This window comes from Scyliorhinus canicula, chromosome 11 (genome assembly GCF_902713615.1).
Source record: "Scyliorhinus canicula chromosome 11, sScyCan1.1, whole genome shotgun sequence".
NCBI classification, from domain to species: domain Eukaryota; kingdom Metazoa; phylum Chordata; class Chondrichthyes; order Carcharhiniformes; family Scyliorhinidae; genus Scyliorhinus; species Scyliorhinus canicula.
In genome coordinates, this window is record NC_052156.1 from 74,604,020 (window position 1) to 74,629,610 (window position 25,591).

General features: G+C 47.1%; 1 protein-coding gene and 1 long non-coding RNA gene across 5 annotated transcripts in view; one reads left to right on the forward strand and one right to left on the reverse strand.

Annotated features, from left to right (window-relative positions):
- LOC119973141 (inositol 1,4,5-trisphosphate receptor type 1) overlaps window positions 1-25,591 on the forward strand; it is a 624,311-nt gene that overhangs the window by 562,830 nt on the left and 35,890 nt on the right. The window lies entirely within an intron of this gene.
- LOC119973144 lies at window positions 11,698-12,631 on the reverse strand. The gene is made up of 2 exons (XR_005462247.1): window positions 12,414-12,631; window positions 11,698-12,304 (listed from the first exon to the last, which is right to left on the reverse strand). It is a non-coding gene; the product is annotated as an uncharacterized LOC119973144 (long non-coding RNA).

Below are 25,591 nucleotides of genomic sequence, written 5' to 3' on the forward strand. Positions count from 1 at the left end.
AAAAAGAATGACTCTTCCAAGCTGGAGTTCGTAGTGGCATTCTTGTTGAAGCAACAAGCAAAGTGACGACTGGAGCACAATGAGGATTAGGTAACGGGCTTGAAGCAATCAAAACACGCGGAGAACAAAAGTAGAATTGCTACTTCCATATGCAGAACCTTTTTTCTGAATGTGGAATGTAACCACTCTGGAGAGATGTACAGATTTCAACAACTTGTGGGGATTGACAGCCCTGAGGACTCTGGAAATGCCAGCTCTGGATTGAAAATCCATCTGTTTCCCTGTTGAATCCCTACTGCGTTGAGAAAACAGATACCGTGATCTACCATCCTGTGCGAAGCAGCTGTCACCTGGCTTATACAGTTAGATATGGTGGACCAACCGATGCCTGCATTGACACCTATAGGGGTTTGAAATGGTTCCGATGCATAGATGATGGAAGCAGCTGTCACATTAGATTAAATTTGAAAAGCTTTGCTTACTGCTGAATCTGTTTCCACATCAGCCCTGAAGGACTGTCGGAGGTTATGAAAATTGTTTACTTTGACAATTGAAATCTCTAGACACTGTCTGCCAAGCCAAGAACCTGCAGTTGGTACTGCTATCCTTTTGTAGGAGGTTGCATTTTCCACCCTCGGATCTATCTTGACATCCCCAGGGTTTTGTTGCTGAATGCTACAGCATGACTGACTACAATTGTGCACCCTTAACATTGACTTTATTCATATAAAGTTAGCTTGGAGAACACAAAGGAAAACTGCACAAGACCCCTGACTGAATGCATTCTTGGAATTTAGATGCAAGTTTGTGTGTATGGAAAGGTAGATATTTTATCTGCATGTCACAGCCTGATTTTAGCGTTTCTTTGATTTAACAGGAAGACGCAATACATTTGTTTCTGCTCCCTCATGGGAATCCAGTCCTTTCCCACCAATTCCATTCCCTTCCTGACCGCTCAGTATGGTTAAGCAAAATTTTTGACTGTCCTCAACTCAACCCACTGTTCAGTTTCAAATATCTTGTGCATCAGCAAAACCACTTCCTTCCATCTCTTCGACATCACCACCTCCTCCACCTTCCCTTTCCCCCGTTGCTATCAAGCAGTCCTTCGTAATGCTTTTCTCACCACAAGCCTTTATTTCCTGAACACCCCGTTCAATAGTTTCCCAAATTCCCCAGTATTCCCTCCCGCTCATCTGTCAGCTTAATCCTTGCTAACCTACATTGGACCATTGAATCCTTTGCTGTAATGAATTTTAAATTTTTATCTACAAATACCTCCATGGCTTTTGGTTATTCTCTCACCCTCTCTAATGCTGTTAACTTCTCCAGCCTTGCATCCTCTCTTAGGCCCCAGTTCTCTGACTCTAGTGTTCTGATGCATCATCTCTCCCAATGTTCAATCATTATTGCCAGAACTTTGAGCCCTTCTGTGTATCTTCTATTCCACCCCCCCCACCCTCCCCCCCCCCCCCCCCCCACCCACGCAAGAGCATCCTGACAACTCCTCTCTTTAACAAAGTCTTAATTACCACAAAAACTAGGTCCTTCAGCCCATTCTGTAACGCGCCTTGGGATATATTCTTCTCTCAAATGTTGATGCTTTTTTCAGTGATTCATAACCAAACAAATACTGTGGCTGCAAGAACAGATCATAGGCTAGGAATCCTGTGACGAGTAACTTACCTCCTGACCCTCGAAAGCCTGTCCACCACCTACAAGGCACAAGTCAGTAGTGTGATGGAATACTCTCCAATTACCTGGATGAATGCAGCTCCAACAACATTCAAGAAGCCCATTGCCATCCAGGACAAAACAGCCCACTTGATTGGTACCCGTTCCACATGCCTTCACTCCCTCCACCACCGACACATAGTAGCAGTAGTCTGTACCATTGACAAGATGCACTACAAGACTCCCCAGGCAGCACTTTCCAAATCCATGACCACTACCATCTCAAAGGAGAAGGGCAGCAGATAGATGGGAATACCACCACCTGGAAGTTCCCCTCCAAGACATTCACCTTCCTGACTTGGAAATTTTTTTTTAAAAGTAAATTTAGAGTCCAATTATTTTTTTCCAATTAAGGGGTAATTTAGCATAGCTAATCCACCTACCCTGCATATCTTTGGGTTGTGGTGGTGAAACCTACGCAAGCATGGGGAGAATGTGCAAACTCCACATGGACCCATGCCCGAAAGTAGCGGTCTTTGGGGTTTCGGATCTGCCAGATCTATTCCTGGGGAGGCGGGCGGACGCCCTTGCCTTTGCTTCCCTGACCGCCCACCGTAGAATCCTGTTCGGCTGGCGGTCAGCAGCACCCCCCAAAGCTGCAGACTGGCTGTCCGACCTCTCGGAATCTCTCCAAATGGAGAAAATCAAATTCGGATTTTTCAGATGACGGTTTCCACAGAACGTGGTAGCCATTCACGCAATTGTTCCGGGACCTGTTTGTGGCCAACGAACAAGCGGAAGAATAGCCAGGTAGCCAAGAATCAGGGGAAAGTACCCAAAGCATGAGAGGGAGAGATAGACTGGGAGAGGGGGGGGGGGGTCAGCTAAACCTAAGAGGAAAGAAAGGTGAACCACAGGAGGGGGGGAGGAAAGAGACAGGGAACAAGAGAGGAGAACCAGGGAGGTGGGAGGGAGGCAGGGAAATGAGTGCCGAAGGAAGGCACGGGATACAATGACGAACATGGCATCTCCAGGAGTAGGGAACGAGGAGAATAAAGACGAAAGACGGGAGGAAAGGCAGAAGCGGAGGTGAGCGCGATATGGCAGCAAGATCCGTCCAGGAGAAGCAAGCGACAACACCAACACCAAACCCATTCGAGTATTGCCCACTGTAATTGTTTCTCCGGCACCCAAATGAATATTTACCTCTCCAGTCCCCACCCCCTCCCTAACAGTCGCCCACTTATGTGTTGTAAATAATTTTGCCAGGTGTACAGAGTTGCTGCTGTTGAGCTGGTGCACCATACCCTACCAGTTATTCTATTTTATTTTTTTATTGTATTTTTTTTTATTATTCACTATTTTATTTTTTTTGTATGTTGTGGTGTACCCTTCTCTTCTATATATGTGTATGTGTGATGTTTCTTATCCTGTGTACATAACAGTAAATATACTTTGTTCAAAAACCCAATAAAAAACATTTATTAAAAAAAACTCCACATGGACTGTGACACAGGGCCGGGATCAAACCTGGGTCCTCAGCGCCATAGGCAGCAGTGCTAACCACTGCGCCACCATACCACCCCATGACTTGGAAATATATTACCATTCCTTCACTGGGTCAAAATCCTGGAATTCATTCCCTAACAACACTGTGGGTGCAGCTACACCACATGGATTGCTGCGGTTCAAGAAGGCATCTCCCCACCACCTTCCCAAGGGCAATTAGCGATGGGCAACAAATGCTGGCCGAGCCAGCTAGAGCTCACATCTTGCAAAAAATTAAATTGAAAAAAGCAATAAACTGGACCTTATTTGGTCATGTTTTCAAGATGGGTAACATGTAGTTTTTATTTCCAATCAAAAGACCTTCCTGAGTGCCCATTGATTCCTTCGTAATGATGAACGATGCTTTAACAGATCTTATCCCTTCCTTCTTTCCTTTATTCTTTGAGGTGAAACCTGTCTGTCACTAAGAATTTATTGGTTTTGACCCTGCCGAGCACTTGCAATACACATTTAAGTCTAAACTGTTAAATGTACTCAGACTGTTGCTATTTATTGCATGTTTTTCTTGGTGAATTCTTGGAGGAAGTCATGATTTATTATATGAAATATCATGTGCTCAGCCCTGTTTTCGGCACTGTTTGTATCTTTTAGGGATTCTTGCCTTGCTGGCTGCATCATGACTATTATTACAGTCCTGATTAACTTTCCTGTTTTGCGTCTGCAACACTGCTTTTCAGCCAGCTTCCCCCTTTTCCCCATTGATCACTCTTCATATATAGCTGTACATACCTGTAGTAATCCAGGAGACACGAAGAAGGCGGAAACGGGTTTATTTTAACTCAAACGATAAAGCCGCTGCCACGATGTACAACACAAATGTCCCAGCCCGGGACTATCTGTACTGCTGATCTGGGAGCAGCATTTAAAGAGCCCACTAACAAGTTGGGTGGGCCTCCGCCACAGCTACCACGGGAATTTGTACTCAATGAGCCGCACAGGGAGCCCCCCCCCCCCCCCCCCCCCCACCCATCGTGGTTCTTGTGGGGGTTATCACATTACCCCTACACCTTTTAACCCTGTTACCAAATTAGAGACCATTCTTCCTCACTTCATTTCTAATTAATTTGTTAATACATTTCCAGTGAAGGCGGCACGGTGGCGCAGTGGTTAGCACTGCTGCCTCACGGCGCCACGGTCCCAGGTTCGATCCTGGCTCTGGGTCACTGTCCATGTGGAGTTTGCACATTCTCCCCGTGTTTGCGTGGGTTTTGCCCCCACAACCCAAATATGTGCAGGGTAGGTGGATTGGCCATGCTAAATTGCCCCTTAATTTGAAAAAAAGAATTGGGTACTCTAACTTATATTTTCACTGTATGCTTTCTAATGCTGGGTAATTATCACCCGGCATCTTGCTGCCTCTATAAGTATTTCATTTGCACTTTTTACAGAAGTATTGTTGAACAAGCCACCCTTTCCGATTTTTGTAAGATCTGCTTATTTGAGTCATGAACCTCAACTGTTCTTTTTTTTTCAATAAATATTTTATGGTATTTCTTTGGCATTGTAACAGCAACAAAATCAGCAATGTAGATAACAAGGAAAATATTAACATAGTGCAAATACCACCTCCCTCTCCCACAGGTCCCACCATTACTTACCCCCCTAATCTACGCTAGCCTAAACCCCCCCCCCCCCCCCCCCCCCCCCCACTCCCCATTCCCCCACCCTTCTGCTGACGATTAATTCTCTGCGAAGAAGTCGACGAATGGTTGCCACCTCCGGGCGAACCCTAACAGAGAACCCTCTCGTGGCGAACTTCATTTTCTCCAGGCAGAGGAAGCCAGCCATGTCCGATAGCCAGATCTCTGATTTCGGGGGCTTCGAGTCCCCCCCATCCTAGTAATATCTGCCTCCGGGCTACCAGGGAAGCAAAGGCCAGAACATCTGCCTCTTTCTCCTCCACCCCGAAAATCGCCACCTCTGGACTCATTGTCACCCTCGTATTTAATACCTTGGACATGGCGTCGGCAAACCCCTGCCAAAATCCCCTCAGTTTTGGGCATGCCCAGAACATGTGGACATGGTTCGCTGGCCCCCCTGCACACTTTGCACACCTGTCCTCCACTCCAAAGAATCTGCTCATCCGGGCCACTGTCATGTGAGCCCGGTGAACAACGTTAAATTGGATTAGGCTGAGCCTGGCGCATGTTGCGGTCGCATTTACCCTACCCAACATGTCCGCCCAGAGGCCCTCCTCTATCTCTCCCCCTAGCTCCTCCTCCCACTTTTGCTTCAGCTCCTCGGCCTGCGTCTCCTCCAAACCCATAAGCTCTTTATATATGTCTGAGATGCTCCCTTCTCCTATCCACCCTCTAGAACCTACCCTATCCTGAATCCCCTTAACGGCAGGAGTGGGAAGGTTGGTACCTGCCTCCGCAGAAAGTCCCACATCTGTAGATATATAAATTCATTTCCCCCCGCCAATGCAAACTTCTCCTCCAGCGCCCTCATATTCGGGAAGCTTCCTTCTATAAACAAGTCCCCCATTCTCTCAATCCCCGCTCTTCGCCAAATTCGGAACCCCCATCCATCCTCACCGGGACAAACCAGCGACTATTGAACCTCAACTGTTATTAATTGTAGATCACATTGAACGTGATCATTCCTAAGCTGCGATTTTCACCATACCGGTCCTTCATCCATTCCCGGTGTGTTATCTGAGGTAGCTTGCCACCGTTAAAACCGGATATCCACTGCTGCTTACAGCTATTCTGGCCATGGGTCATGTAACAGTCATTTATTAAATTGGCCGATTTTGACTCTGAACCATTTGACCGTTCCGATTTGCATTTGGTTTATTTTTTTTTAATCGCCTCAAAATCACCTTCCTATTTCCACATGCCTTTCTTATCTCCAAGAGTAAACTGTCTTTGTTATTCCAACCGTGCGACTTTTAGCATGCCAATTATTGGTTTAAACGTTTTCCACGTTAATGGTGTCCAACCGAAGTACCTTATTTTGTGACTTTCCGTTTGGCATGTGATAATCTCCCCAAACCACCGCTTTCCCTGAATACTCTGTACCCTTGTATATCGCATAAAGTCATATTTCTGCTACTCCTTCTACACTGTGGTTCCTTACCGCCAACAGCCTTCAGCTCAAGCATTTTGTTCTTAATGCTTTCATGTATAATCAGTTTTCTCCTTGAGATTTGCTTTATCTTTTGGTCCCCGGTGCTTGTCGGTTACTGGTGTCTGGTTATTCTTCATGTAATTCCTAGTCAAGTCCCGCCAATTGCCGCGTATATTGAAAAATGTGCATAACGTGCACCAAAATGAAACAGACTCCACATTGAAAACTAAGGGCTTTGTTGAAATGTTAGGCTTTGATAGAGAAAATAAAGAGGAATAATTCGCCCTGGCAGGAATGTTGATAGCCAGAGGGCACTTAAGAGTCAGAAGAGAAATGCAAAAGCACTTTTTTACATCTGGAAGCCACTGCCTGAAAGGGTAGTGGGAGCAGATTTTTTAGTAGTGGCTTCGAAAAGAGTTTTTGATAAATACTTGAAGGAGGAAGAATTGCAAGCCTGTAGGGAATGTGCAGAGGATTGGGATTAAATGAATAACTCTTTTGTAAGAGCTGGCACAAATACAGTGGACCGAATGGCCACCTCCTGTGATGTATGATTCTATGATTGAAGCTGTTAGACGTTTGAACAGGATACTTGCATTTGCAATACTTCAATAATCTGGCAATGTTACGAGCTCTCTTGGATGGACAGCCTGGTCACACTTGTGATGTTGGTTTCTAAATTCAGAAGCTCACGAGTTCAAATCTCCCTTGGCATTTGTACTCATCTAACCTCGCTGAGTAAGAATTTCCAGACATATCCTGTTTTGTGTTCTCTCACTGTGCCGCAGCAGAGTGCCACATAGACTGAATATCGGTGCTTCATATAATGCAAGTTGTGCTTTGACTTCTGATGAGTCAATAACTAAATGCAGCAGTTGTCTTAAACTGCTTCGTGCTTCATCCCCTTATCAGCCATTTCATCGTCAACACCAGACCTCTCTGCAGGTTGCCATTAGAAACTGTTGATCAGAATTCCATTTGTAACTCTAGTGTACATATCGGGCAGCTTATCCACAGAGCTCAGATGCGAGGAGACCTGATCAGCGAGCAGCACCTGTGTCTCATGGCAATTGCTGTCCTTGATCATGCAGCTTCAAAGAAAACCATGATTTCTCAAAACCCTCAATCATCCCCAAGGATGGTCTGAATGACAATACTCAGTGGAAAGGTGAGCAGCCAATGGATTGGGCCTTTCTACCTCATTTGATATTCCTAACTTCAAGTGGCCTTTGTGTTCTAAATCCCGCACTTATTTGATGTTTGCATCTCTCAAGGATACCTTTTCCTCTTGGATTTCTATGAATGGCGTTCCAAAAATTAAAACTTGTATATGCCAAATGGAAGAAAAAGTGAGGAGGGTGGGGGATCTTGATGGACACTGCTTATACTATCGTGTATTTGGCAAATCCAACCAATTGTAGCTCACTCTGCCCTACACCCCTCTGCTCTCCCATTTTATTAGATCATGGCTGATGTGTGCCTCAATTCCATTTACCCTCCCAACTCTTTGATCTCGAGCTGGATTCTCCAATCCCCAACTCCGAAATCACACTGGACAACGGGGCGGAGAGCCCCGATGACGCCAAAATCAGGGGAGGCGCCGCTTTAGTGTTGCGCCGCACCCTGTAAAGCGGAGTACTCAGAGTATGCCACATGCAGAATCCACGGCCTACGTACGTTGGCTCAGGCCGGCCCCGCAATGCTCAGTCCCCGACCGGCCGAGTTCCTGATGGCGTGGGTCGCGTGTGTCTCACCCGTCGGGAACTCAGCGTGGCGGCTGCGGACTCAGTCCAGCGCCGCCACAATCGGGGAGGGCCAAATCCGGGACATATTCAGGGCTGGGGGTACAGTGGTGGGGCGGTCCGAGGTGCACGAGCTGGCCGAAGGGGCGGTCTGTTTTGCAGGCCGGGTCTGCAAGCGACCGCCACTATGTTGCATATGCTTGGCCATGGACCCGGCAACTCTCCATGCCGTATTGGCAGCTAGAGCTGGGAGCTCTTCGCTGCCGCCCTGCGAGCCCCCAGCAAAACAGGGAATTGGTGGCTGTTTTTGCACCAGTTTTCCTGGCGTAAAACACTGGCATGGGGACAGTGTCTCCAAATCGGAGAAACCAGCCCCTTATGTCCATTAATGCTGTTACATAACAAAAATATGTCCATCTCTGAAATTGGTCCCATGCAGAGAATAAACGGCATCCTGATCTCTCACCCCCCCCCCCCCCCACGTGACTCTGGGCTGGCACCAGGGTGGCATTGCCAGGGTGCCAAGCTGGAAGTGGCAGTGTGCCCAAGTTGCACCAGCAGTACAATGGTGCCAGCTTGCCCAGAGGCCGACCACCCGGGACCTCTGATCGCCTCGGAGACCTTTCCAAGTGCCACTCGCAGGTGCCCATTTGTGGGGACCAGTGTGAAACGGCCTCGGTTGGGGTCTCCTCAGAAAGGTCGATAGATGCCAGGTGCGCATTTGATCTCATTAGATCTCACAGGGCAGTACGACCATCAGGAATCCCGAGAGAGGCATCTCCCGGCATGTACCAGCTGCGTCCCGACCCGATTCTGACGGACTGTGGCCGATAGATTGCACCCGTAGTGTGTCTCTCTCCACGGATGCTGCTAGACCTGCTGAATTTTGAGTCATGGGAATATAGGGCAATTAGTTCTAGAATCAGGGTGAGGAAGGGGTGGGCCAGTTTAGCTCAGTTGGCTGGACAGCTGGTTTGTAATGGCTAACTTAAGTGAGTTTAATTCCCTTACCAGCTGACGCTATTCATGAAGACCCCGCTTTCTCAACATTGCCCCTTGCCTGAGGTGTGCTGATTCTCAGGTTAAATCACCACCGGTTAGCTCTCTCCCTCAAAGGGGAAAGCAGCCTCTGGTAATCTGGGATTCTGGCGACTTTGCTTGGAAGGAGCTGCTACAATGGACTCAATGGTTTTCACCCTCCCGGAACATTACTATGTCACAGAATATAATAAGTCAGCTACTGAGTGCAAAACTGCAGACTGACATCTTCCCTCTCATCCCTTTCTCTCTAATCTCTGCACAATTTCATTCTGTTGGTTTTATTAACATGAGGTTTACAAAGTGTGCTGTATCTCAGCCTATATTTTCAGAAAACATCATCTCACTTTTGCCAATGCTAGATGATAATAGAATATTGTTGGTTAAAGCAGCTACATGAGCTAACAAGTGGCAAGTAACATTTGCCCCACACAAGTACCAGACAATGACCAACACTAACAAGAGAAAATCTAACCATTGCTCCTTGACATTCAGTGGCATTACTATCGTTGAATCCCCCCCACCAAACTATCAATGTCCTGGGGAGTTACCATTGACCAGAAACTGAACTGGACTAGTTATATAAATACAGTGGCTCCCGGGGCAGGTCAGAGGCTGGGAATTCGCTGCGAGGAACTCATCACCTGACTCCCCAAAGCTTGTCCACCATCTATAAACTACAAGTTAAGAGTGTGATTTAATATTCTCCACTTGCCTGGATGAGTGCAGCTGCAACAGTACTCAAGAGGCTTGATGTCATTCAGGACAAAGCAGCCCACTTGATTGCTACCCCTTCCACAAACATTCACCCCTCGGGCACTAGCAGCCAACCAACAGTAACAGCAGTGTGTACCACAAGATGCACTGTAGGAACTCACCAAGACTCCTTCGGCAGCATCTTCCAAATCCATGACTGCTACCATCTATAAGGACAAGGACAGCTGATACCTGGGAACGCCACCACCTGGAAGTTCCCCTTCAAGTCTCTCACCATCCTGACTTAGAAATAAATCAACATTCCTTCACTGTCACTGTGTCAAAATTATCGGAACTCCCTCTCTAACAGCATTGCTGTGTACCTACACCTCAAGGACAGCAGCATTTTGTGAAAGCAGTTCATAGAATTTACATTTACAGTGCAGAAGGAGACCATTCGGCCCATCGAGTCTGCACCGGCTCTTGGAAAGAGCACCCTACCCAAGCCCACACCTCCACCCTATCCCATAACCCAGTAACCCCACCTAACACTAAAGGCAATTTTGGACACTTGGGGCAATTTAGCATGGCCAATCTACCTAACCTGCACATCTTTGGACTGTGGGAGGAAACCGGAGCACCCGGAGGAAACCCACGCACGCACGGGCGAACGTGCAGACTCTGCACAGACAGTGACCCAAGCCACAAATTGAACCTGGGACCCTGGAGCTGTGAAGCAATTGTGCTAGCCACTATGCTACCGTGCTTCACCACCACCCTCTGAATGGCACCTAGGGTTGGGCAATACATGATGGCCTAGACAGAGAAACTCACATCCGTAAATGATTTTTCAAAAAATGTGCAAAAGCACAATAATGTAAATGATTTGGTTACTGGGCCCGCTGTGAACATTCTTCAACAAACTCCTGTGAGAAAACGGTTCCATTCAATCTCAGCAGCTTAAAATTGTGCTGCTGGTAGGTGAGTGTTCCAGCAACTACATTGTCTTCCCTGGGATGTCTCCTTTAACAGGACTGGGGAATGGTGTGTCGTCACTTTTTAAGATGTTTTCTTGATCTGGCACATTGGCATTTCACGTGCTTCGAAGTGGTCCCCTGCAGCTATCTGAAGAATCTTTTCTGCTCCTTCGTCACAGTTCATTGGATGCTGACTTAAGTAGTTAGTTACCCATCTAAATGTTGTCTGATAGTTATCAGGTGATGTCTGAGAGTTGGGCACTCCCAGCAAGTTGGGAAGGGCACTGTCCTTGACTCATATAGCTACTTATCACAGATAACAAATGCATCTGGACTCCTTCACATTGTATGCTTGGGTGTTTGAGTGTAAATCAAGTGTTTGGCTGCCCCCTTCCTCACTATCCAACCCCCATCATCAACTCACTGAAACAAATAGTCTTTCTAAAAAATGTTGCCAACATGTTTCATCTCGCGAGTGCATGATTTTAAAAATCTTTTAGATTGGGTAAAAACAAGAGTGAGAAGCACATGACTATCAGTTGGCCAGCATACTTTTTAGTTTTCTAAATCGCTGATTTTTTTCTAACGGAATGCACTGATCTGTCCCCTCACTAAGCCGCTTTCGGCAGTTGATCTCCTAAGCTTTCAGCTTTGTGCAGTTTTATTCTTGTTTTGTGACCGGGTTCTAGTTTGAGAGACGGGGAAGGGTGTGTAGGAGAAGAAGGAGGAAAAGAAAAAAAACCAAAAAAACAGTTTTCAGTTTCTTTTATGCCTCGGGTTAACTTCACGTCTGTTGAGGAAGTTGCACCCGACTTAACTGGTTTTGTCAAGGTTTGATCCGTGTGCGCAACTTATCAATAGTAACTTGGGCAGTGGGTGAATCGACTGCAAATAATTTTTACAAGTGAAATGGATATCGACAAGGAAGGTGAACAAGACAAATTTTTATTGAAATGTTCTTCAAGAACTGGTAATTTTAGAATGGCAAAAATGGAAATTGTAACTGCCAAAAATGATCCTTTTCATTTGCTTCATCTCTTTCCACCCCCCACCCCAATACTTGAATGTTTAATGTAGATATACTTGGGAGTCATTCATTTGGTCAGTCTTTGGTTACAGTCCACCCACCCTCAAGAAGGCAAAACCAGTAAAACTTGGCAAATGATCTGTACAGGTCCAAACTGGTCTTGTATTAATTAAAATGGAAAAGCAGTTCAGACCAGGACCAGCCATTTATAAGTTTTACTGGTTTTCCCCGTCAGTTTGATTAAACACACAGTTGTGATGAAAATGTATAACTCGCTAATGCCCCTCCCCCCCACAAACAATTTGGTGTATTGGATCTGTGTGTGTGTGGTGAGAGAGGGCAGGTGCAACATTACAAAGCTGCTATGCTCTTTGTATTCCTAACCCAAGTAATTGTTGGGTTACGGGCAGTAGGCTGGATGGGAATTGCCTCGAAGAAGGCTCCTCTGGATTCTTGCTTTGTGCATCAGACAAGCTGAGCGACTGTGGCAGCTGCCAAGTAATCCCACGCTGTGGAGAGAAAAACAGACTGGTTAGCCCGCCCCCACATCTGTAAACATATGTTGTTTTCTGGGGATTTTTCCAACTTTTTTTTCCCCTCAACCACGCAGAAACTCACCCAAGCCTAGAATTGTGGTGAGCCAACTTCCTCCCGTGGCTTCTCTCTGGTCTTTCAGCAAAGTCATCTGCTGCCGGGAAAGGGGAGGTTTGTCTGCTGGCCCTTAATCACTGTGCCTAGGCTTGCAGGCATAGAGAGTAGGAGGGCTTAATCAGACAGTACACAATAACATTGGTATGTGGGAGTTCAAAAGTGTGTCTGCATCCTGGTGTGCCTGTCCTTGGTGTTTAATGTTTGGAAATGAGTTTGCACATGATCACAGCTGAATTACTGGGTTTGAGATGTTCCGGTCATATGACATGTTTGGCTTTTTTTTAAACCATCATTGTGTTTAATTTTCATTACTCTGAGGTTATTTATCTGCCAGTTAAAGGCATACACCACTGGCGACTGTACCCTCCCAGCAGTGGCGTAGTGGTAGTGTCACAAGTGATCCAGAGACCCAAGCTAATGTTCAGAGGACACTGGTTCAAATCCCACCACCACAGCTGATGTAATTTAAATTTAAGTCATTAATAATTACAAATATTACAATTCTCAGTCATCGAAACCACAAAACCTTCGTCGCTTGTCATGAAAACCCATCCAGTTTACTAAAGCCCTTCAGGGAACTGAAATATACTGCCCTTACCTAGTTGAGCCGAGATATGACTCCAAATCCAAGGCAATTAAGTTGGCTAGTAACTGCCCTCTGAAATGGCCTACCTAGCAAGCCACTCGGCTCAAGGGCACTTGGGGATGGACAGCAAATGCATCCCATTAAACAATAAATCATTTATCTCCTTGCAGTATCCTGGGTCCTCCTTCCCCTGCCCCCCCCCCCCCCCTCCCATGCGCATATACACACCCACAAGTCCAGATCCCCTTTTCCAAGATTTTCCCACCCCTCTTTTCCCTCTGTGTGAAATGCAGTTGCTCTGACCCCAGAAAGAATGGAGATAGTGTGTTCTCCCAGTTTCTTGAGTTACAGGTTGGTATCTGATTAGTGTTGCACTGTGCTGGGCTCCCAACACTACCATATATATAATTTTTTTAAATTTAGAGTATCCAATTATTTTTTTCCAATTAAAGGGCAATTTAGCATAGCCAATCCACCTAACCTGCACATCTTTGGGTTATGGGGGATGAGACCCACATAGTCACTGGGAGAATGTGCAAACTCCACGTAGGCAGTGGCCCGTGGTCGGGATCGAACCCGGGTCCTCAGTGCTGAAGGCAGCAGTGCTAACCACTGCACCACCATGCCATCCCTAACGCTACCATATATAACGGCAGTCAACTTGATTTAGTTAGTGTCTTCACTCATTACACAAACCAGCTAATCTGAAAACAACTAAATCACAAGTGAATGACACTTCACCACATGAATACAGAACTCATGATGACGGCTAACTGTGACGAGGGCCCTTCAGTGGAACTTTCACTTAATCCTATTTACTGATACATGTCCCAATACCTTGTGCATCCCCCCAGGGCAAAACTATCAATGCATTGTCTGTAAATTTAGTTACGTTTGCACTTCTGAATTGCGAATAAAGCTGTCTTCATTGCTCAAGGGCAAAATGCTGCATAGGTTGGAAATCTGAAATTAAATGAGAACATGTTGGAAACACCCAACAGGTAAGGCAACATCTGTGGAGACGGAGTCACTATTAATGTTTCAGGTCAGTCATCTTTCATCAGAGGGCAGCACGGCACCAAGGTCCCAGGTTCGATCCCGGCTCTGGGTCACTGTCCGTGTGGAGTTTGCACATTCTCCCCGTGTTTTTCTCCGGGTGCTCCGGTTTCCTCCCACAGTCCAAAGATGTGCGGGTTAGGTGGATTGGCCATGCTAAATTGCCCATAGTGTCCTAAAAGTAAGGTTAAGGGGTGGGGGGGATACGTGGGTTTGAGTAGGGTGATCATTGCTCGGCACAACATCGAGGGCCGAAGGGCCTGTTCTGTGCTGTACTGTTCTATGTTCTATGTTTGTGGATTTCGGCCCCAGAACCCAAAAATGTGCAAGGTAGGTGGATTGAACATGCTAAATTGCCCCTGAACTGGGAAAAATGAATTGGGTACGCTAAATTAAAAAATACAAATTATCTTTCATCAGAACGGGAAGATGTTAGAAATTAGCTGATTTTAATCACTTGCAAAGTCAGGGATATGGGGGAGAAGGAAAAACAAACGGAAAAGATCAGAGATCGGGTAGAGTGATTAAATGAGAAAAGTGATGATGGGGCAAATGATGGTGACAATGAGACAAGTATAGAAATCAAAGAAGGTTCCCGAGGCGATGTGAACCGTTAAAGCATATCCGTGAGAAAATGAAAGCAGTGGTTAAGACCTAAAGTTGTTAAACTCAATTCTGCAGCCTTTCCAACCTCTCAAACGTCTCCAATTGCGATGACCTGAAACATTTAACTAGCTTTCTCTTTCCACAGATGCTGCCTGATCTGCTGTGTGTCTCCAGCATTTTCTGTTTTTATTTTGTTTTACAAGATCTTCTCTTCTGACCTTTTGAAGCCACCCTGGTTTGTACAGTGTAGCTACTCACTCCCTTAATCATGGGAAGGACAGTTTTCATTTTTCATAGTTGATTGAAAATCCTGATCATTTCCTATCGAGCTCACTGAGTCTCTCTGATGCTATACTCTGTCCACAGTAATATGAAGATTGCAATGTGAGCTTTCGTGTTCTATTCTTGTATTGATGCTGAATGCTGGATTAGCAAACTACCTATTTTTAAACAAACAAAAGTTGTGGGCAATTTTATGTCCCCTGTTGAAAGTTCAGGAGTTGAGTATGTGCATTAGCACCCTAACCATGCACATACATGGTTCTCCTTAACTTTCAACAGGGGACATAAAATTGCCCGCAACTTTTGTTCGTTTAAAAATAGGTAGTTTGCTAATACTTCTCCAGATGCTAGTAGTGGTGTAGCTGGAGACTGATGGAGGTTGGGTGCCGAGACTATTCCACATTGCCAAGTGGGAGAGCATAACTAAATCAATCATTTCACATAATTATGTGAGACAACCCATATTGATTTAATTAAATCATATTGATCATAACCGTTGCCGCCTAAATCCATTGCATGAAAAACACTGGTTTTGAGTCACATTCTGTTGTGTGAACTTCTTTTCTTTCCTGCCCCTTCTGCCCCGGATTGTTTAACAATGCTGTTGAACAATCAATTGTACTGTACGAGAAACTATTTGCATAGCTTCCTTTTGACACGTGAAATGTTTCTGCATAATGGGGCGTTGTGAGTAGGAGAGGTCACTGGTGGCCCTATGCTTGAATGGTTTACTAAAGCATTTGTTTTGTATGGTAATATTGGGAGCAGCGAAATATGTGTTTTTTGCATGGGAATCAGTTTTGATTTGTTTGCACGTTTTCAATTACGATCAAAATGCTTTGCCAAGCATCTAACCCTGAATGTCCCAGAGCTGTGGGTTGTTTCAGTTTGTTATCTTATTTATGGTGTTTGCATTTTTGAAAGGTGGGTGTGATTAGGCTATTGCTCTCCCTATACTCTGCCTATTTCACAATGGTGTGACGCAACTACGTTGGTTGTAGTTTTCAGCCTGGTCACAGAAATTTTGACTCAGATTTTTATTAAGGAATAGCATTCATTCCTTCTCACTATAGCCTTTGTCTTGCTTTTTCTCGGGTCTTCCTCAAGCCTCCCTCAATCCACATCTCGATGTAATCCTCCCATCCAATTTTTCTTCTTCCTGTTCTCTCTTTACCCTCAATTTCTCCTTCAATTGTTGCCAGGACGAGGCTGTCGGGTCTTTGTTTCCAATGTTTATACCTGGCTGTCGTTCCACCCTCTAACTGTACTGAGCAACCATTTTGATTCCTGAGTTCCTGCTCCTGATCTAACCCACTTATTTGTCTTTCTGTCCATTCAGCTGGTTCTCAGCATCCTCCTCACTATCTATGTTTCGTCCACCACTCGCATCCATGGAGTGGAACACTCCACATGAGTGACTGTACTCGACATTTTTGAGCTTCGGGCTGATACTTTTGGGCCTTTCTTAAATCACTGGTCACGATCTTGTCAAAGCTAATCTAATCTGAATTTCATTTTTAATGTTTATCATCGAGCAAGGGCAGCACAGTGGCGCAGTGGTAGCACTGCAGTCTCACGGCGCTGAGGTCCCAGGTTTGATCCCGGCTCTGGGTCACTTTCCGTGTGGAGTTTGCACATTCTCTTCGTGTTTGCGCGGGTTTTGCCCCCACAACTCAAAGATGTGCAAGGTGGGTGGATTGAACATGCTAAATTGCCCCTTAATTGGAAAAAATGAATTGGGTACTCTAAATTTTTAAAAAAATGTTTATCATCGTGCCAAGGTATTTGAATTTGTTTGTTGTCTCTGTAACTTGGTGTTTTTTTTAAATTTAGGCTACCCAATTATTTTATTTTAAATTAAGGGGAATTTAACGTGGCCAATCCATCTAGCCTGCACATCTTTTTGGGTTGTTGGGCTGAGACCCAGGCAAACACGGGGAGAATATCATAGATTATCATAGAATCCCTACAGTGCAGAAGGAGGCCATTCAGCCCATCAAATCTACATTGACCCTCTGAATGACCACCCGAGGACCACTCCCCCACCCTATCCCTATAATCCCACCGAACCTTTGGACACTAAGGGACAAATTAGCACAGCCAATCCACCTAGCCCGCACATCTTTGGACTGTGGGAGGAAACCGGAGCATCTGGAGGAAACCCACGCAGATACAGGGAGAATGTGCAAACTCCATACAGACGGTGACCTGGGGCCGGGATCGAACCCAAGTCCTCAGCACTGTGACGCAGCAGTGCTAACCACTCCATCACTATGCTGCCCGAACTTTTAATCCTGAATTTTTCACTGCAGTTTAGAGCTATAATTATGGTCTTTTGCTTGCTAATGTTCAGTCCAAAAGAACCTGTCTTTTGACTAGGCCTGCAATAGTTTTTGGCTTGGAGTGTTGTTCCGTCTGCATACTTGAGATTCCATTTGTTACAGCCTCCAATGATGCAGCCACATCTCTCTGGTAACTCTTCCTGCATCATCCTCATTGTCTCCTCTCCCAAAGCATTCAACAACAGCAGGGGTGACAGAAGACACCTCTGCCTGACACCCTCCTCAAAATGGAATTCATATGTTTGCCTATAACCAATCAGATGATTTGTGAAGCATTTCTGTATAGCTGTTGTATTAGCCTCACAAAATGTTTGCGTCAATCAAAGTCTACAAGTGTCTTCCGTAGAGCACCATACTGGACAGTGTTAAAAACTTTGGCATCATCTATGAACGTGAGCCAAAGCTGGGCTTCCTGCTTATTTTCACATTTCTCCATATGATTTTGAGCTCAACATAGCATCAGTTGTACTCTTTAAGAGGTTGTACCCTTTCTAGAAATGTAGCCTTTACTCACACTCTTATCACTCTAGATGACTGATGAGACTTGGCACACAGTGTTTTGGACAGTCCTGTGTGCCTGCTAGCCTGGGAATTATGGCAATCTCAGATATAGTCCACTCTCCAAACCATTTATTTGTTGTCCATCTCTCACCAATAATCTTCTCATTGCATCAACTACTGTTACACCTGTTCTTCCCCTGGTTTCTGATCTTCTCCTTCTACCTTCCACTCTCTATATTCTTTAATTTTTAAAAAAATTCAGAGTACCCAATTCTTTTTTTTTTACAATTAAGGATTGGCAATTTAACATGGCTAAGCCACCTAACCTGCACACCTTTGGGTTGTGGGGGTGAAACCCACGCAAACTTGGGATATCCTGTAATTAAGCTATAAAGGACATAAATAGGGTGAAATTTGTCTTGGTGAGTACTGATAATGCATCAAAGCAGATATCACACTACATGTGGTTTTCTTGTCCATTGCGGTTAATAGAAAAGATCAGATGGATTTCATTTGTATCTGTTTTGTGCTACTGCCCAAAGCAGATTTCACCCTTGTGATGGTCACTGCAATTGCACTTGTTCACTGAAGCTTAGCTGTCAGAATCTATGTTGTGCTCCAGTGTCCAGTACATAAGCATGGAGTTGATACCCACTCACTGCTGGTCAGAATTTGTTCCGCAGTTTCTTGAACCCACTCACTGTTATCTACACAACACGAACACAAAGTCCTTTCCTGTTTACTCCATTGAAGCAATAGAACGGGTTGGCATTGACAATGGGGAGACAAGTGGAAACTGGAGGTTAGGCCACAATCAGATCAACCATGATCTTATTGAATGGTAGATCAGGCTGGAAGGTCTGCTCCTGCGCCCTATGTAAAACAAAATATATCTGCACAACAGTATTTTTTAAAGCACAAGACAGTACAATACGTACGACATGAACCTGTCTCAGTAATTGATAAACAACTCAATGCCATTGTGTTGGAAGGTTCCCAGTCCCAGGCACCAGTTGACAGAAATGACCCGGCATGGGACCGCCCCTAGGGTTGTGAACACAGATATGTACACACCTGGCGGTACGTAATGGAGGTCTCACCAGCCAGCGCGAGACCCTCATCTCATCTTTTAGGGAAGGGCCATCAAATCCTGAACATATGAAATAGGAGCAGTGGATCCTTCGAGCTTGCTCTGCCATTCAATAAGATCATGGCTGATCTGACTATAACCTCCTGCCTATCCATGGGAACATTTCAAGCCCTTCTATCGAGAATCCACCTACCTCTGCCTTGAAGATATTCAAAGACTCTGATTCCACTGCCTTTGGAGGAAGGGAATGCCAAAGACACTCTATCCTTTGAGAAAATAATATTTTTCTCTGGGATCTCTGTCTTAAATGGGCGTTAAGGCACAGTTGATGGCAAATGCCGAGCTGCCCAAATCCCAAAGGGAAACTTGAAACAGCTGCCAAAATGATTTTTGTATAACATGAGGAGGTGTTCTGAAATCAGGAGATGATGTCTCTAACCAATTGTGATGATTGTATATTAAAGTAAACTTTTGTTAAAATAAAGAAAAAAAAGTACACTTGAACACAAGACCATAAGATATTGGAGCAGAATTAGGCTATTCGGCCCATTGATCCTGCTCCGCCATTCGATCATGGCTGATATGTTTCTCATTCCCATTCCTGCCTTCTCCCAATAACCCCTGATCCCCTTATTAATCAAGAACCTATCTATCTCTGTCTTTTTTTTTATAAATGTTTTTTATTGGGTTTTTGAACAAAGTAAATTTACCGTTATGTACACAGGATAAGAGACATATATACACATATATAGAAGAGAAGGGCACACCCAAAAGTAACAAAGAAAATAGTAAATATTTTTTAAAAATACAATAAAAAATAAAATAGAATAACTGGTAGGGTATTGTGCACCAGCTCAACAGCAGCAACTCTGTACACCTGGCAAAATTATTTATAGCACATAAGTAGGCAACTGTTAGTGGGGGGGGGGGAGGGAGGGGGTGGAGACTGGGGAGGTAAATATACATTTGGGTGCCGGAGAAGCAATTACAGTGGGCAATACTCGAATGAGTTTGGTGTTGGTGTTGTCGCTTGCTTCTCCCGGACGGATCCGCTGCTGTCTCGCGCTCACCTCCGCTTCTGCTGTTCCTCCCGTCTTTCGTCTTTATTCTCCTCGTTCCCTACTCCTGGAGATGCCATGTTCGTTATTGTATCCCGTGCCTTCCTTCCGGCTCTCATTTCCTTGCCTCAACCCACCTCCCTGGTTCTCCACTCTTGTTCCCTGTCTCTTCCCTCTGCCCCCCCTCCTCCTCCTGTGGTTCACCTTTCTTTCCTCTTAGGTTTAGCTGTCCGCGCGCCCCCCCCCCCCCGGTCTATCTCTCTCTCCCTCATGCTTTGGCGACTTTCCCCTGATTCTTGGCTACCTGGCTCTGCTTCCACTTGTTCTTTGGCCACAAACAGGTCCTGGAACAATTGCGTGAATGGCTCCCACGTTCTGTGGAAGCCGTCGTCTGACCCTTGGATGGCGAATTTGATTTTCTCCATTTGGAGAGATTCCGAGAGGTCGGACAGCCAGTCTGCAGCTTTGGGTGGTGCTGCTGACCACCAGCCGAACAGGATTCTACGGCAGGCAATCAGGGAGGCAAAGGCAAGGGCGTTAGCCCTCCTCCCCAGGAATAGATCTGGCTGGTCTGAAACCCCGAAGACCGCCACTTTCGGGCATGGCTCCACCCTTGTCCCCACTACTTTGGACATTGCCTCGAAGAAGGCTGTCCAGTACCCTGCAAGTCTGGGGAAAGACCAGAACATGTGTGCGTGGTTGGCCAGGCCTCCTTGGCACCGTTCACATCTATCCTCCACCTCCAGAAGAACCTACTCATGCGGGTTCTTGTTAAGTGGGCTCTATGTACCACTTTTGGCTGCTTTTAGCGGGACCCACGATCCGCGAGCTGGCCTGTGCCATGGGGGCACTTTATTTCTCTGCATCGGCTGCTGTGGTCCTCCGCGATGGCCGATGCAGAGACGAACCCTCCCGCGCATGCGCGGGGATGATGACAGCATGCTTTCCCGCATATGCGGCGGCCGGCAGAGGCCCTTCGGCGCCGGTTGGCGTGGTGCCAAGCTCCTATCCCGCCGGCCGGCGGGGCGCCAACTATTCCGGGGCGGGCCTAGCCCCTGAAGGTGCGGAGGATTCCGCACCTTTAGGGCGGCCCGATGCTGGAGTAGTTCACGCCACTCCGTCCCGCCGGGACCCCACGCCCCGCCAGGTACGGGAGAATCCCGCCCCATATCTTTTTATTAAAACAGTAAAGAATATACACAGGGCCAAATGGTACAAACTAATTTTGTGTTGCCCTCCCGTCAGTACCAAAGTACGGGGAGGAAGGTAGGATACAGTTCACCACAGTTGTACAAAAAACAAACGGTACAAGCACTGAGCTTTGTGCTGGAGAGACCAAATACCCTTGCTTCTGTACCAACAGAAGGGAAAGGAAGGGGGAATGGTGGGGAGAGAGAGGAAAGGAGGGTTGTGGGGAGGGAGGGAGTCGGGGTGTTGGAGAAAGGGTGCAATAGAAAACTGCCTGAACTATCTACGGAGGCAGAAAGACAAAAGAACCTTCAATTATGATGTGCCAGATTCCAGAGGGCGTGAGGGGCAGCACAGTGTCAGGCACGAGTGAACCCTTCACCCCACTACAGAGAGCCTCGTGCACACTCCGCTCCCGACACAAAGCGGCTGACCAACTTTAGACAGCTGCCCTCCGGGCCCGAATCCTACACCACAGTGAGTGCGGCGAGTGACACGGGCCCACCAACCAACCCAGGGCCTGCCTTGATTCCGTCTCCTCAGGCTCCTCCCGGGTACCCGGGCCAGCGGGAGGCGGTAGTGCAAATGCCTGCTCCGCCCCTGCTGCCTGGTCACAAGAAGGCTCCGAAAATAACTCCGGAAACAAATTTGGGATTGTGGCAGAGGTGCCCGAAGGCAGCGGTTGGGACAGAGGATCTTCCAAACCATAACCCGCTGGGAACCTAAGAAGCAGGGGGTTATCGCTGACCCCCCACCCCCCCCGAGAAATTGAACAAATCCGGGGTGCTAAATTGTACTGGGTGGAACGGGCCCGCTATGGTTTCGTCCGACCCCGAAGCACCCTGCTCGAGGGACAGCAGCAGCAGCTGCTGCTATTTCCTCACTACCCCCCCGCCTCTTCTTTCCGGGACTGGACTTGACATCTATGGAAAAGAACCTGGATTGACGCCGTTTGCGGGGGAGAGGGTCAGACGCCAGGGAGACCTCTATCTCTGGAGGTCCGTCCAGGCTGACTCCTTTTCCCACAATGCTTTTCTCCAGAATTTGAATTTGTGGCTGGGACAGAGCACGCTCTGGTTCCAGGTCACGCACCTCACTACCACCACCCACGGGCCTGTGCAGAAATTCGCCAGGCCTGGCATCCGATGGCAAAATGCCACCAGGCTGAGGGTGCTGCTGGGTGATGGTCGGGTGAGGTGTAACAGCTGCACCCGAGGCAGTAGCCAGGGGCACTGGGTCAGTCAGTGTCAGAGGGCCAGAAGGATCCAATCCTGATCACTGGTGAATCGCCCTGTTAGTCTTTCTCTCGGCCTTCGGGCCACGCGGCTGTCCTCTCACCTCCACGCCAGTCGAAGTAGAGGGGGCGGCGGTACCACCATCAGTGGCAGTGTTAAGAGTTGGAGCAATTTTTTCTAATATGCCCCACCTTCTTGCAGGTGTGGACCAGAAGATGCGGTAGGTTTTGTCCCCAAAAGGGATCTCAAAAGCCCCTTCCAGGACCTCCTCCCGGGCCAGGCAAACAAAGACCTGGCGCCAGAAGGAGAAAATATGCTTGAGGGTTGGGTCTTTGAGGCCGAGCAGGAGTGGTATCACCCCGGACCTTACCTCCCCCAGTTGGTGGAGGTGGGTGATGAGGAACTCTGAGAATAAAAGGTGGGACATTAGAGAGAATAACTGTCTCGGCTAAATTGGACGAAAGTGGCTGTTTATGTATCCTGCCGCGATTAAGCATGTTAATTGGGCCCAGTGACAGAAAAACCTATCTTAAACTGCTTTCTTTAATTAGCTAACTTCAACTCCTCTTGCAGGGGAGTCCTGAAAACATTGCTTAAAGTTGGGAAATTTGGAAATTAGTTTGCAAATTTTAGTTAGATGCTAAATGCAAACAAAACTTAGATTTTTCCAATGAGATTAACACACCCATGCTCACCCAAACTGCCAGCGTTCACTCAGCAATTAAATGCCACTCAAGTGGTTAATGGCGAGGCTTCCCTGGCAAAGTGAAGCCTTGCCAGCAGAAATTCCACCTGTTGAGTGCTGCCAGCCAAATGTGAGTCGACAACTCTATTGCATGGCGGTGCCACTGAGGTGGTGGTGCTGCTGGTACCGCACCCATCAGAAGCCCAGTATCGTTTCTGGGTCCCAAGATACAGGTAAGTGATGGCAGGAGGTGGGGGTCACAGAGGTAGAGAGAAAGAGACAGGTCAGCAGCAAGGGCAGAAGGGTGGCGTTCCGTGGACCTCCCGATGCTGGATCAGGCACGGAGGGTTAACTTTGAACCAGGGACCATGAGCCCACAAGCAACTCCGCATGGTAGCACAGTGGTTAGCACTGTTGTTTCACAGTGCCAAGCTCCCGGGTTCGATTCCCACTTGCACCACTGTCAGTGTGGTGCCTGTGTTCTCCCCACATCTAGGTGGGTCTCCTCACAAGTCCCAAAAGGGCAGCACGGTAGCATTGTGGATAGCACAATTGCTTCACAGCTCCAGGGTCCCAGGTTCGATTCCAGCTTGGGTCACTGTCTGTGCAGAGCCTGCACATCCTCCCCGTGTGTGTGTGGGTTTCCTCCGGGTGCTCCAGTTTCCTCCCACAGTCCAAAGAAGTGCAGGTTAGGTGGATTGACCATGATAAATTGCCCTTGGTGTCCAAAATTGCCCTTATTGTTGGGTGGGTTACTGGGTTATGGGGATAGGGTGGAGGTGTTGACCTTGGGTAGGGTGCTCTTTCCAAGAGCAGGTGCAAAATCGATGGGCCGAATGGCTTCCTTCTGCACTGTAAATTCTATTCTATGAAAGACGTGCTTGTTTGGTGATTTGGACATTCTGGATTTTCCCTCTGTGTACCCGAATGTTGCGACTAGGGGCGTTTCACAGTAACTTCATTGCAGTGTTAATGTAAGCCTACTTGTGACAATAATAAAGATTATTATTGTCATGCTCCCTGCCTGGTGAGCAACCCACCTGCCATTGGATTAATATCAGTGGCGGTGAGGGTGAGGTCCATAAGCAGGTGTTAATTGAACTCTTAAGGATCTCAGTTGGTGTTGGCATGAGAGCTCATCCAAGAACCTTGCTGCCATGGTTTGGAGGCAGGAAGATGGTGAGGTCCTGGCCTACCACTCTGATTAAAAGGCCCCGCTGCCATGGGGAGGGCACTAATTCTGCTCATGGTTAATACTGTTTTTGAAAATAGGGGCATTTGTGTCCAACAAATTGGTGACAGTGTAGGATAGTAGTTGGATGTTATTTGACTGAAGCCAAGCAAGACCACTCAGTGACTTGGAGAACTGTAGTACGGTGGTTATTTTGTATTATTCATCCATACAAGTTACATTCATTGAACTAACTCTGCCCAATTATAAGTATAACTTCTTATGTTCAGAAGCATTTTCTTAGTTGACCCTTGAAAAGTGTGACAAACAACATCGGGGAGTAGGTGCAGAAAACTTTGGGCATGACTCTCCGGCCTCGTTGCGCTCTCGCTCAAGTGGATCCCAACCCCGCTCTGGGGGCAAACCTTGCTCCTGCCCGTCTGCTCATCCATAACCAATCATCCATAACCCTCACCAACTGCTGAGGACTCTGGCTATGTGACTGAAGGCTATCGCTATTGGGGAATTGAAATCGTGGTTAAGTGAGTACTTGACACATGCCAAGTGGAGTCCCGTGTGTGGGCGGGCCATGTAGCATGTGGGACATTGCCTAGCATCCCAATCACACCTTGATGCCTGGACACTATGCTTGAACACTGCGGGAGGCAACACCGCACATGCAACAGCCAACATCCGAACACCCAGTGTTGGGACACAGCTCCAGGGACATGTCCATGGCCAGAGGCTGGGTAAGGGCCACAGGGAGGGTGGGGAGATTAGAGGGGGAGGGGGGAGTGCCTGGAGAGATGGGCAAAGGTCTGGGGGTCAGTCCGCATTGCGGAAGAAAGTGACAAAGGCATCATAATTGTTGTGCACAAAGTTGTTTAATGTGCCGTACAATACCCCACTACCCATTGTTGCCCTCCGTGATCCTCAACGTGCCTGGCCCTCATAGCTCTACCACTAGGTCTTGGTGTTTCCACAGGATGCACAAAGAGGTGGAGGCGGCCACCTGCTTACCTCATCCCTTGGCCCTCAATGCCCCTGGTGGGCACCCTCTGGGGACTCTGGGTTTCACCTGGGGATGGAGGGGCAGCTGGTTCAAGCTCGGCTCCCCTGAATTGTCTGGTTCTTCCAGCCCTGACGGTTCCCCATGGCCTGCACCATTGTGTCGACGCCCTCAGCGAAGCTCCTCAGTGACTGGGACATGCTCTGTGGTGCCTCGGCAATGTCCACCTATGACTGGAACAAGCTGTGAAGAGCCTCAGCCAATCCCATCTGAGAGCGGGACAAGTCCCGCAGAACCACATCAAGGTCGGCCTGATGCTGGGTGACATCATCCAGC